This window comes from Rousettus aegyptiacus, unplaced genomic scaffold, assembly GCF_014176215.1.
Source record: "Rousettus aegyptiacus isolate mRouAeg1 unplaced genomic scaffold, mRouAeg1.p scaffold_m13_p_15, whole genome shotgun sequence".
In the NCBI taxonomy this organism is placed as follows: Eukaryota; Metazoa; Chordata; class Mammalia; order Chiroptera; family Pteropodidae; genus Rousettus; species Rousettus aegyptiacus.
Genome location: NW_023416290.1, coordinates 35,706,751 through 35,718,911, shown reverse-complemented (window position 1 = coordinate 35,718,911; position 12,161 = coordinate 35,706,751).

The following is a 12,161-nucleotide window of genomic DNA, read 5'->3' as shown; positions in this document are numbered from 1 at the left end:
TACTAAATGTGAGCACTATGGTGTTTCTAGGGCCACATTTTCTAGACATTTCACCAACCCCCTAACAATTTTAAACTTAGACTAGATATTCCAAGTAAATATACTGATACCATTCAGTACAAATGTTGGGTTGAAAAAGCCACAATTATGTATATTCTCTTTGTCCTTTGTAGGGGAATTATTTTATTTTCTCATGGTAGTTGTTAGCGACTTGACCAATGTGATGGAAAATGCTTGCTTAATTGGCTTCAAAGTATAAAATGAGAAAAATAAGTCTTCCACATTCAAGTTACAAATAAATCCAACAAATATTTTAATTCCTATCTCGTCCATCCTGAAGGCAGAATAGAAGTATGGTATTCTCAGGTGTAGGCTTTGTTAATGAAAATAAACCTGGCCTTAGGAGTAGGAAAGCCTGAAATGTAGCAGTTCCTACTCTTAAAGGTACTGTGTAGTTTTTTCATTTGCTTTTTCTATGGATTGTGGGTGCTACATCTATCTTATAGGACGTATCTTCACCCATAAAGGAGTATACATAGGGGAACACGAAGTCACTCCAAGCTAAAGGCACCTTGATTCAGTGTTACACAGTTGAATTTGGTTTAATCTATCAGAAATAAACTGGGCAAACTTTCTAATTACAGTAAATAGAAGGCTTAATCTACCTAACATGCTCATTTTGTATGTTGTCTCGAATTTTTGCTTAAAAATCAACTATTCAAATCTTGATTCTACCATACTACTACTACTGCCTGTCAACACCCTTTGCAGTTGATGGGTTGGTGAGAAGATTATGGTATTAGTAGATCAATTACGGGAAATGGGAAAGTTAAGAATCTGCAATTGGCAGATAAAGTGATTGTGCATAGCCAGGAGGAAAAAAGGGTTGCTTTAGAGTGCAAAAGATGATCTTGCAGTCAGTTAGCTGGAGCTTACTCTGACTAAATGCCCCAGTTCACAGCTTTTCCTAAACAGTGGTGCCAGACTTCACTAGTGTATGTCTGTGCCTACAACTTTGTCACTCAGTTTTTTTTAAGAAGTGCAGAGGAGGGAACACTTGGCTGAAGTTTAGGAAATTTTCTCTAGTTGATTCCTCACCCCCCCCTCCCCCTTTTTTTTTTTTTGTTTGTTTGTTTCTCAAATTGGTCTACTTTCTGAGAGTTACAGCTCCATATTACAGCTCCATATTCCAAGTATGTTAAATTTAGTTTTTAAGCTTCAAGTGCCATATCTCATTTCTGAGAATATTAACATTTCGGTCGTTATCCCACCTCACATCCCTGCCCCCAGTTCTAGGTAGTCTGTTTTCTCTGAGTTGTACTTTACTGATTTTGAGTTGGTCTGTGTCTTTCATGGGTAGAGAGATTCCTTGGGTATCTGACAACCCTGGTGTCGATGAGTTGGGGAGCTGAAAGGATAAGGCTGGGAGTTCAGTTTGTCAGCTGACACAATGTGGTCGGCCATGATGGATTGTTAACCTTCATGTCATTTTGAAGTCTGATGTTTCTCTGATGACTATCTCCTGCCAGAAGGCTGATGGGCCATCTGCCAGTATTCTAGAACCCAGATGGGGTCAGAAGGTTTTGTGTCTATATACAGTGTACATTAGGACAGCCATGCCCTCAGTAGTGCCTGGTGTCCATTCCAGAGACTCATCTCTCCTTTAGAGAAAGAATCTCCAGTCTGGCCAAATGAGAAAGGGCTTTTGGCCAGCTGTGCAGCATAGGAAAAAGGATCCTTAAACTTGCAAGCAGTCTTTGCCAGAGTTCAAGACTGGCCAATTCCTGCACCTTTTAGAATCTGATCTCTTTGTTCTCACTGCCTGCTTGGGATTCCGGTACCTCCAACTGCTAAATAATTTACTAATCTGTCCATTTTCCAGCTTCCTTTTTTTTTAATCTCCTGACCTCTCCATCATTGGGAGTTTTTGCCCTTAATAAATTTACTTTTGGCTCAGGAAGAAAAAAGAATAGACATGTTTCCAATCCACCATTGTTACCGTGCCTCAAATATGTCCCATATGAATAAACATTGGTGTCAAATTAAGAGGCCTTTTAGATTTGGGGAGGCGAAACTATTTCTATCTGCTTCATGGAACCTAATTTGGAAGGGCTTTTAAAGGTATTCTGATATCCAAAATAGAAAAGGGTAAGTATTTGCATGTGGTTACAGAAATAATACATGACAGCATTTTAACATTTGACTTGAATCCTGTGGGTTGTTGATACACCTATACCAACAATCTTTTAGCATAGTGACAGGAATAGTGTTTTAATTTCTGCATTTATCTAAAATTGTGAGTAGGATGCTTATAAGTTGTAACTTATGCAATTAATACCCTGAGTTTTCGTTACTCCAAGCTAGTCTTACTATGCTTTTCTTTTTGTATGTTTTAGTGCTCAGTAATGTCCCTCAGCATTAGCTGCTTGTAACTTAAACCTATCCTCTTTAAGATACTCTCCTTTACTGTTAAGTTCTCAGAAATAAAGGAAGCAGAGCATTTTCAGAGTTCGGTTTCCTCCTCTAATTGAACAAGAATGTAAACACAAAGAGCTTACAAGGAGAGGAAAGAGAACTTTAGTGGTTTCCAAAAGGCATTATTTTAAAATGTTTCTTTAAGAATTGGTTTAGCTAATATATCTTCATGTCCCAGTAAGAACTGGGTTTAGAGTAAACTCTAGTGGAAAGGTGGGGGAAGGGCATAAGACCATATGAGAAGTTCACACAAAGGAAAATTTTACTTCCCAATGGCATGATGCTACCGCCTTCTCCATTTTAAGTAGTCAATTTCGCTATAACTTCATCTGCTTCCCTGAAAGTTATTGCACCATGAAATTGCACGATGGGCTGATGGAAAAACGGTATTCAAAGCAAAACACTCAAAACTCAGTACATTGCAATTTGCTATAACGTCAGAACAGTATTACACGTGAAATGCATAAGTGCTAGAGTCACTGTGACACTTTATCTTGTGGAAGTGAAAGGATCGCAGCTTGTGAGTTCCGGTGAAGTGGTAAAAGGAGGGTTATCTGAAATGGAGGGAAAGTTGAAACATCAGTTGTGGGTGGGAGTGGCTCACAACTGGGTCAAGTGAGGAATGTGCATTTTGCGTACTTCTAAACAGCTCGATTCAACTGGGCGCAGCTTTCTGCTTTCACTAGTGTTTCTATAAGACAAATAGGAGCCATGAAGTTTGTTAATGTTGTTTCCTAATCAGCCAATCACCTTGGAAAAAAAGTGGTATCAAAAGGTAGAGCCGACTTACCCTTTTAGGAGTAAGGTTGAAGAGTATCAATAAAGGATTACACGTACATCAACTCCAATCTTGAATGACAACAATTTGATGGAACTAGAGCAAAGAAAAGCAAAAACATAGGTTGTAGACACTGGAACTAAAAGCCTAACCTTAAGCTCTTTAGTCAAGGGAACCAGTATTCCAGCCTCAGGACACTTATTATATGCCACAGAAATAAGGAGCTGTAAGAGTCTTAGAGATTTTCTTATCTAATTTCCTTGTTTTAGGTGAAATGGAGATCTAGATAGGTTAAAGAATGTGCCCAAATTTTACAGCTAGAACTCGTTAGAGCAGGGACCTAACACTTGGTAAACTCATGTCTCCATCTGATTGGGTTTCCTGGACATGGAGACAGCTGCACACAGAATGGCGAATGGAAGTGCTCTTGGGAGATGGGAGGCAGGAGTGGGCAGAGGAAGCAGTTGATCACAATGCAGTTCCAGTGGAGGACTTAGCTGATCCTACGTGGAGTTCTGGAGCTGGACTGGTCCTTCAGAGTTGAACCAAACTGAACAGTGGAGGCTGGGGCTTTGTATCCCGGTGTTAGCCAGTCATTGGCTATATGTCGCACCTTGTAAAGAGACTAAACCTTGGGCAAGCTGTTCCCTGTGGTCGAGGGCAATTCTCAGTGAAGAACAAAGTAGTGAGCCAATTCCCACTGAAGAAGGTAGCCATTAGTTAAATTTGTGAGTCTTCCGCAGATGATATTCGTGGTAGCTGGGAAATAGATCCATCGGCCCTGCAGAGAATCTGGGTGGAGCACCACTGTACCTAGTCATTAAAAGAAAAAAGCCGTATCATGTTTAATGTACATTTAAGAAAGAACCAGTTTCTATTAAGACACATGTATAAGTTTGCTAAAGCTGATGTACCAGTACCACAGACTGGTGGGGCTTAAACAACAGAAATTTATTTTCTCACAGTTCTGGAGGCTAGAAGTCCAAGATCAAGGTGTCGTATGGTTTAGTTCCTTCTGAGGGCTGTGAGAGAAGGACCTGTTCCATCCCCCGATCTTCCTGGCTTGTAGATGGCACCTTCATATTCACATAGTATTCTCCCTGTATATATGACTTTCTCCAAATTTCCCCCTTTTAGAAGGACGCCAGCCATATTGGATTTAGGGGCCCACCCTCATGTTAACTTTAATTACATGTGCAATGACCCTATTTCAAAATGAGGTCATATTCTGAGGTACTGCAGGTTAGGACTTTGGGGGTCCAAACGTACATGACATCATGCATATAGCCATTCAAAATGGGGCACAATCTTGACCCTTGACCCCTGGCCTGAGTGCCTGGATGGCCCCTGCTTTCCCACTGCCTCTCCCTCTCAGCAGCTTCTCCTGCCCCACCCCTGTCTTTACTTGTGTATCATATTTTCAACGTTTCCTGCTTTCTTTCATTTATCTTCCATTCCAACAAAGTCAAGGGATCTTTGTTTTTTCTTTTTATAAAATTATTTTAAATTATAAAAACTTCAATAATACAGAAAAGTGTAAAATATGTATTTAAAAAAAATCACCTGGAAGCTCTTTAGTCTTCAGTGGCACTGCCTTCTAGACACCTCTGTTTTCAGACCCACATTCCAGCCACCTTTGGCCGGCATTTTGATTCTGCCACTTCCCATCATTTTAAACATTTTTTCCCCTCAAATACTGCTTTGACTGGCCTTCAGGTATTGCAGGTGCACTGTGACTCACTCTGGAGAAGAAAATCGGGGGGCAACAATCTGAAGTCTATGTACCCCTCAGGTGAATCCTGAGGTACACCACACAGTGATCCGAGAGGCCGGGAATTCTGGTAGATTCCAATTGTACCTTCCAAAAGGATGTGGCTACTTGGCAACCCTCCAGATGGTTCTCTACCAGAGGGTGAACCCCAGCATTCAGAACTCCATGGTCAAGCCCTGAGAATAACTGAAGGCGTGAGAGCATGTCCTAGAACGAGTTTCTTCAACCTTTTTATTCTCAACATTTTAACTTCTCATAACTCAGCTCTCAGACCTACAGCTCAAAAGGCCGCCACTCATTTCCTTGTACTTCGCTCACCTCTCCCAGCCTCAGCCTGCCAACCACCCACACAGCCTTGACCCAGAGTACATGCAACACCAAACCTACCCGAACACCCTGGGGTGGAGGGCAAGAGACCGGCTAGAAGCTATGCCTGGTTCTAGAGCCTTGCCACTTGACCCCCTCCCTCATCTCTTGCCTGGATAATTTCAAAGGTTTCTAACTGGTCTCTCTGCCACCTGGATTCCCCCTCGGGACACTTAGAGCTGCAGAGTGAGCTCCTGAAACCAGTCTGAGTAAACCACCAATCGTCTGCTGTAAAATCTCCCTTCACAGTCCTGTCTGATATCAGGGCTTCTAGGTCCTTATCATCCTTCAAACAGAAAGCACTATCTTGCTTCTCATCCCATTAGATGTCTCAGCATCTCTCAGTGTGACTCCTTCACAGCAAATCCTGAGGGAGAGTTCAGTTTTGTCATCATTCATTTGATTATTCCCTTATTCTCCAATGAGGTTTTTTTATTTGTTTGTTTGTTTGTTTTGGCGGGGTTTGTTGTTGGTTTTTGATGTTTAGAGGCAAGGCACTATTCTAGCACTGGGACAGCAGCAAACAGCGTAGCCCCAATACCTTGCCCACGTGGCACCTCCATTCCAGGGGAGCAACTAGAAACTTTCAACATTCTTGAATTCTAGATTCTGTTTGTGAGACAGGCCAGCTCCACTTGATCTTTAAAGCTGGCATAGTAAGTGGTCTGTTCCTTCAGGTCCCCATCTCTCTCGTCCAGGATGCTGGGCTGGGCAGGAGCTAACAGCTGGGTAATTAATACCCACACAACATCGATCCCACACCAAGCACCACAGGCGGTTCTGTGCCACACACAGCCCCGCAGCTTGCTCTGCTGGCGAGCTCCTCTCCCAGCCTGTGACCCTGAAACAGAGCCCCTCTTTTTCCCACTCTGGTTTTGACTGATGCCTGACTCAGTTCAGGAAGCAACAGTAGAGGCTACGGTCAAGACATGGACTCAGCCATCCTAACTCCATTTCCACCACTTACTAGCTCAGTGACCTTGGACAAGTTACTAACCTCTCTGAGCCTCAGTTACCTCATCCATAAAAGGTGCATATTGTCTACTGCTGCGTAACAAATTACCCTAAAACTCCGAGCTTCATTTCCTTACCTATAAAAACAAGATTGTAAGAATTCAATGAGTTTTTGCACTTAAAGTGCTTAGAAAAGTGCCCAGCATTCTATGTCCTGGGTTCCTACTCACTGAATCTTAGCTGGATGCATCCTGGGGCTCTGAACCTCTTGCTCCTGATAATTACTGAATAAGATGTTTTGGAAAGTAATGGAGGTTGTATGGAATTACTGAGGACTCAACCTTCTTCCAGGAATTCTTTGAAATATTTTTCACATAAGATAAAAACTAGATAAGAAAAACGTTAGTAGAGTAAAGCTTTAAAAATTAAATAAAATGGAGGAAGTAAGATTAGTACAATAGCAATCATCATAAGGTCCTGCTAAAGGTTGACTTTATTTGGCTCTGAGGTTCCTAGTAACCAGGGTTAAAATGAAATACATTTAATTCAAATGTTTAAAAAATGTTCCCCAAATTCAAAGCATTCATAGGATATGAATGAAGCTTTCTTCCTACAATGGAGAGCACAGTGTCATGGGCAATTAAGCTCAAAATTAAGGGCAATTAAGCTCTTTCTCTGACAAAGGCCCATTGCTGGCTGGCCTCCCCTGTTGGTGTGAATAGCTTAGACTTGCAGGCAGTAGGGCTATAGTTCAAAAAGTTTAGGGACTGGGCGGCAGTGCCAGATTTTCCCACTAGATGGCACTCTTGGATTACCTTTGTTCATAGTGCCTCTGAAGTTGCAGCGATTGTTCTTCAGTGTACCTAGCTGATTTTGCGTAGTATTAAATTCGTATATTCTATCATGTTACTTGTATATTCTATCATTCTATCAATGTCACAAGTGCACCTGCCTCACTGTCCTTCACATTGATGCAGTAGGTTTGAGGTGGAGAGGAGAGAGAACACATTACCCTAGAGGCAAGAAAACAGGGTAGAGTATTCATCATTTGCTTATTCACACATTCATCAAACACATATGTATGAAGCACCAACTTCGTGCCAGGCGCTAGGCCAGATGCTGGACACACCATGACGTGCAAACCAGACACAACAGTGTCTTGAGGAAGACAGGCATGGATGGAATTGACAAATACTCAAGACTGTGAAGGCATTGCAACTGTGAAGAAGCAGCGTGCGGTGCTGAAGAGGATGGGGTGGGGCGTTTGGCTTGATCGAGAAGATTTCCTGCTGAAACGATAGTTGCACCGAGACATGAACGAAGAGCAGGAGTTAATTAGCTAGGCGAGGAGCTAGGAGGAGAGTGTTCCATGTAAGGGGTACGCCATGGGCAAAGGCCATGAGATGGAAATTCAAGGGCCTGAGGAAGAAGTCACGAAGAATTGGAGGGCCGTTTCAGAGGAAAATTGACAAGACTTGAGATGAGTTGGTTAAGGCTGGAGGAGAAGGAGGTGGAAGATGCCTCTGAGTTTCTAGCTCGTGTAACTGGTTGGATGATGGGCTCAATCATTCATTCGATATGGGTCACAATAGAAGAGGACCAGGTTTGAGGGGGAAGCTTGTGAGTGTGGCCTTGGACATGTTGAACTTGTGATGAATTTGGGATGGGAATCAAGTGGGGACATCGATAGGAAGCTGGATCTTCAGTCTGGAGCCTTGGAGAAGATATGGTTCTGTGTATATGGTAACAGTGCCACTAATGACTGCTGGTTGAATGAATGTCTTGGTTCCCATACCCTTCTTGAGAAGTGACTGTAGTGACCTGTGGGTCACAGTAGTACTCTGGGTAGGTTGGTGTTTGGGGGGGAGTTTGGCCACTCTCTTTCAAAATCCTCAGGTGGGGTCCGCGAGGACGAGCATATCCTTGGAAGTGAATCCAGGAAGAGAAAGGTGCAACCACAAAAGTGCTGAAGTCTATTGGTTTGAAGGTGGCAGCCGGGAGTAGGGAAGGAGGCGACCACATCCGCAAGTCCAACCCAACCAAATCCTACCCCTTAAGACCCCTTGCCCCACATTCATTCGCATAGAATCAGCCAGCACCTCAGTTACCTGGAATCACTGTGCACCTGAAGTGTGTAAGAGACCGAGAAATGGGAAAGCGTGACTCTCAGCGGAGGCTCGCTCACGCCGGCAGACCGTCGGGTGTGCCAGTCTCTCTGAATTCAAAATTCAAAATGTTCTGGAAACTCAAAGTTTTTGTTTAGTTTGGCGAAACTCATTTAGCTTCAAAACCTGACTGAACTGACATGACGTTGTTTATGGTGTTTATTTATCCTAGTGCGACTAATTATACAGTTTGTAGCAGGAATGTGGTGTGTGTGATTACAGACCCCCAATCCAGGGGATTACACTGAATAATTCAGAATTCCGAACACATCTGGCCTTCGGATTCTAGCTGAGAGGGCTAGTGGTCCATTTTACTGTCAACCACTTACATATGCGTAAGGGGATCATAAAAGAAAACTTTAGCGTGATAAAAATGGTCCCGGCGGTATATAAGGCATGACCCTTTATTGGCAGAAACAACAAATGTTTTTGAGCACCTGGAGTACTGCCAGCATTCTAGACACTGAGTGAGGATGGAGCAATAATAAATAAATAAATAAATAAAGCTTCTGCGTTTACATAGATGATAATATTGTACTTTTTATTCTATAAAGAATGCATACACAGATTTGCAGATACGAAGCACTGAAAGGGCAAACAAAAATTCAGAGAGTTTCTTTATACAGGCACTGTTTTTTTTCTTCTCCACATTTCCGAATTTTCCTGCAATGCTCAGGGCTCATTTTTGAATTTTTATTTATTTATTTATTTTGAGAGAGAGAAGAGAAGAGAAGAGAGAAGGGAAGGGAAGGGAAGAGAAAAGAGAAGAAGGTGATGATCTTCGTTCAATTAACTAGTAATTTCAGCGGACCAGACCTGAGCTGCTCTTGGCCTGCGAAGCCGGGTCGTAGCTCTAGGTGCGGGTGGGGTCTCTGTGCAGAGCTGAGTCTACACCAGCAGAGAGCGCTGCGCCCGCGAGGTGGGGCGGAGCCGAGGCCCCGGCAGCGCTTTTCTTCCCAGCAACACCGGCCTGCGCGGCGCCCGGGAGGCGCGGCCTCGCGGCTTTCCCCACAGGGCCGCCCCTGCCGCCCCGCGCTGGCGGACCGCGCGGTAGGGGCGGTGGCTGCGCCGCTGCCGCCTCGCCCGCGCCCCGCCCCGCCCTGCCCCGCCCCGCCCCGCGAGCCCCGCTGACCCGAGCGCGGCGGGCGGGGCCCGGCCCCGCGCAGACCCACCCTGGCCCCGCGGGAGGGAGGAGGGGCCGTCTCCCTCCCCGGCCCCTTCGCTCCCGCCCCGGCGCCGCCCTTCCCCTGCCCCCGCCCTCTGCGGGGTTGGCGGGGCCGCGGCTGACTCGTACTTTGGAGCCGGATGGAGAGACTTGACCGCAGAGACGCTGGCTGCGCCGGGAACAGGCGCGGCGGGGGGAGGTCGCGTTTCTGGGCACCTGGCAGCCGCGGTGGATGAGGGGCGGCAGGGGCCGCCTCCTCCCCCGGCTCCGGGTTCCCAGAGACGAGGGGGAGGGAAATGCGCTCTTCCCCGGCGCTCGGCCCCAACCCTGGGCCTCCACGTGTGCGCGCTCCGACACCGCGCCTCCTGCATCTCTGCCTCGTCGCGCCCGCGCCGCGGTGCAGCGGGAGAACCTGGCCCAGGAGGACGGCCACGTTCCCAGCCCTGTCCACAGTAGGTGGTCTGGCCTCCCCCGGGACGGGGGTAGGAACCTATGGAGTCCCACCCAGCCACAGTCGAATGTGGCGCCTCTGCCTAGCTTGTTTCCTCATTTGTAAAATGTTTAAATGGCCCTCCTCGTAGGTCTGCTGGAAGCTTGTGACGCTACTAGGAGAGGTGCTGGGGGGGCGGGGGGGGGTGGGAGCGGACACATCCCAAGGGAAAGCGGAATCCGTAAGTCCAAACAAGTGCCGTCTCATGGCGTCTCGTTCGCATTTCCCAAGACCTTGGACAGTCTCTTGCTTGCCTTCATTTTGGCCAGGAAAGACCTTCTAATGAACACTGGTTACCCTTCAGAGTTTCCTCTTTCGCACTGGGGATTCGAAGGGAAAAGAATGCACAAACATTTCAGTGACACACTTTCCCTTTGAGTTTGATGCCCAAACTCGGATTAAGTGTGGCTTTTTTCTAGGGCTCTGATCTCAAAGTTTGAAATGAAAACCTCACAATCCCAGGGTCTTAGAGTCAAACTGAACTGATGCTTTTTCAGATTCCAATCCCAGCTCAGCCACCGGCTGCTTTACCAGGTTATTGAATGTCTCTCGACCCATTTTCTCAGCAGTCAAATGGGAACAGCCATGCTTGACGTGGTGACAGGGTTAGGTGCTAAGGATGAATAATAGCCAACCTTCACAGACTCACGAGTGCTTTAGGCTACAGTGTCATTTGTCAGGAAATTCTTCTAAGATCCTTCCCCAGGCTCAATGCCATCTTGGGAGAGGACATCTGGTCACCCCCATGTTAATTGCTGTCATTCCCCTTGCAGCAGGGTGGCCACTGCCAAGTTCCTCAGTCTGACTTTCCTTATAGGTGGCCTCAGATAGGGCTTTAGGACCCTTCTCGAAGCCTGTAGATTGGACAAATGTTGTGAGGGCCAGACTTGGAGCTTTGAAAGGCGTTACTAGCAAGACAGGAGGAAGAGAATGCTTAGTGAAAACTATCCCCATGTTGATATGATTTATCTCAAGACACAAGAACCTTTGGGGCAGGACTCATCACCTCCATTTTGCCAGTAAGAAAGCAGAGGACCTGTTGCCCAGGTCGCCAATCTGTCTTCCTCAGTGCCAGTGCTGCAGACGGCCCCACCTTCACCGAGGTCCCCTTTCAGGTGTGCAAAGTGGATGGGATATGGCTGCAGTTCCTAGTGATGCCTGGTTCCCCTGCAGTGAGGTTCATGGTGGTTACCACTGGCTTGAAAGGCCAGTTGGCTCTTGGGAAACAAACAGAAGCCTCACCCGCCCTTCCTGTTGGAAACTTTGGCCTCAGCTGCAGAGTGAATGCCTGGGAAACACATTTCAAGTCCAGCTTCAGGGAGGCCAACTGCTCCTGGACATTTGCCAAGGCTGCTCTCAGGGAAGTTTGAAGGCCAGGAGGCCCTGCTCTGGGTGTGGGCCTGATCCGACACTCTCAATGGTAACTGTCTGTATCAAGGGTTCTCATCCCTGGGTGCCCATGAAAGAATGCTGATGGCTGGGCTCCACCTGAGGCCAAAGAAACCGGTTTTCCAGGAGGGGGCCCATGCATCGAAATTTTTGTTTTCTAAAGCACCTCCAGATAATTCCAATGTGCCGCAGGGGTTGAGAAACATTGAGGGAGATCAATACAGTGACCAAAGGACAGAATAGGAAAGTATTTGAAATCTGAACAAGAGGATTTGCATTAGACACCAACATAAGCCATGCAAGGCAGGGAGGCTCCCCCGGCTGTGATGGAGCAGGACTATGGAATTCTTGGAAGGACTCCTCTGTCTGGAAACTGGCATGGCCCAGTGCCTGGGGCACAGGGCCGAACCCCATGGCTCCAGGTCCTTCTGGGCCACTGTGCCTGCTTCTGAGATCCACATCTGCTCCTGGGCCAGGCCGCTGACACTCCTGTGAGCCTCAGTTCCAGTCCAGCTGGATTGTTTGCTATTCCCAGAACTGACCCTGTTCTTTCCCGCCTCTAGGTTTTGGTTACAGGCATTTGTTTCTGCCTAAGAAGTCCTTTTCCA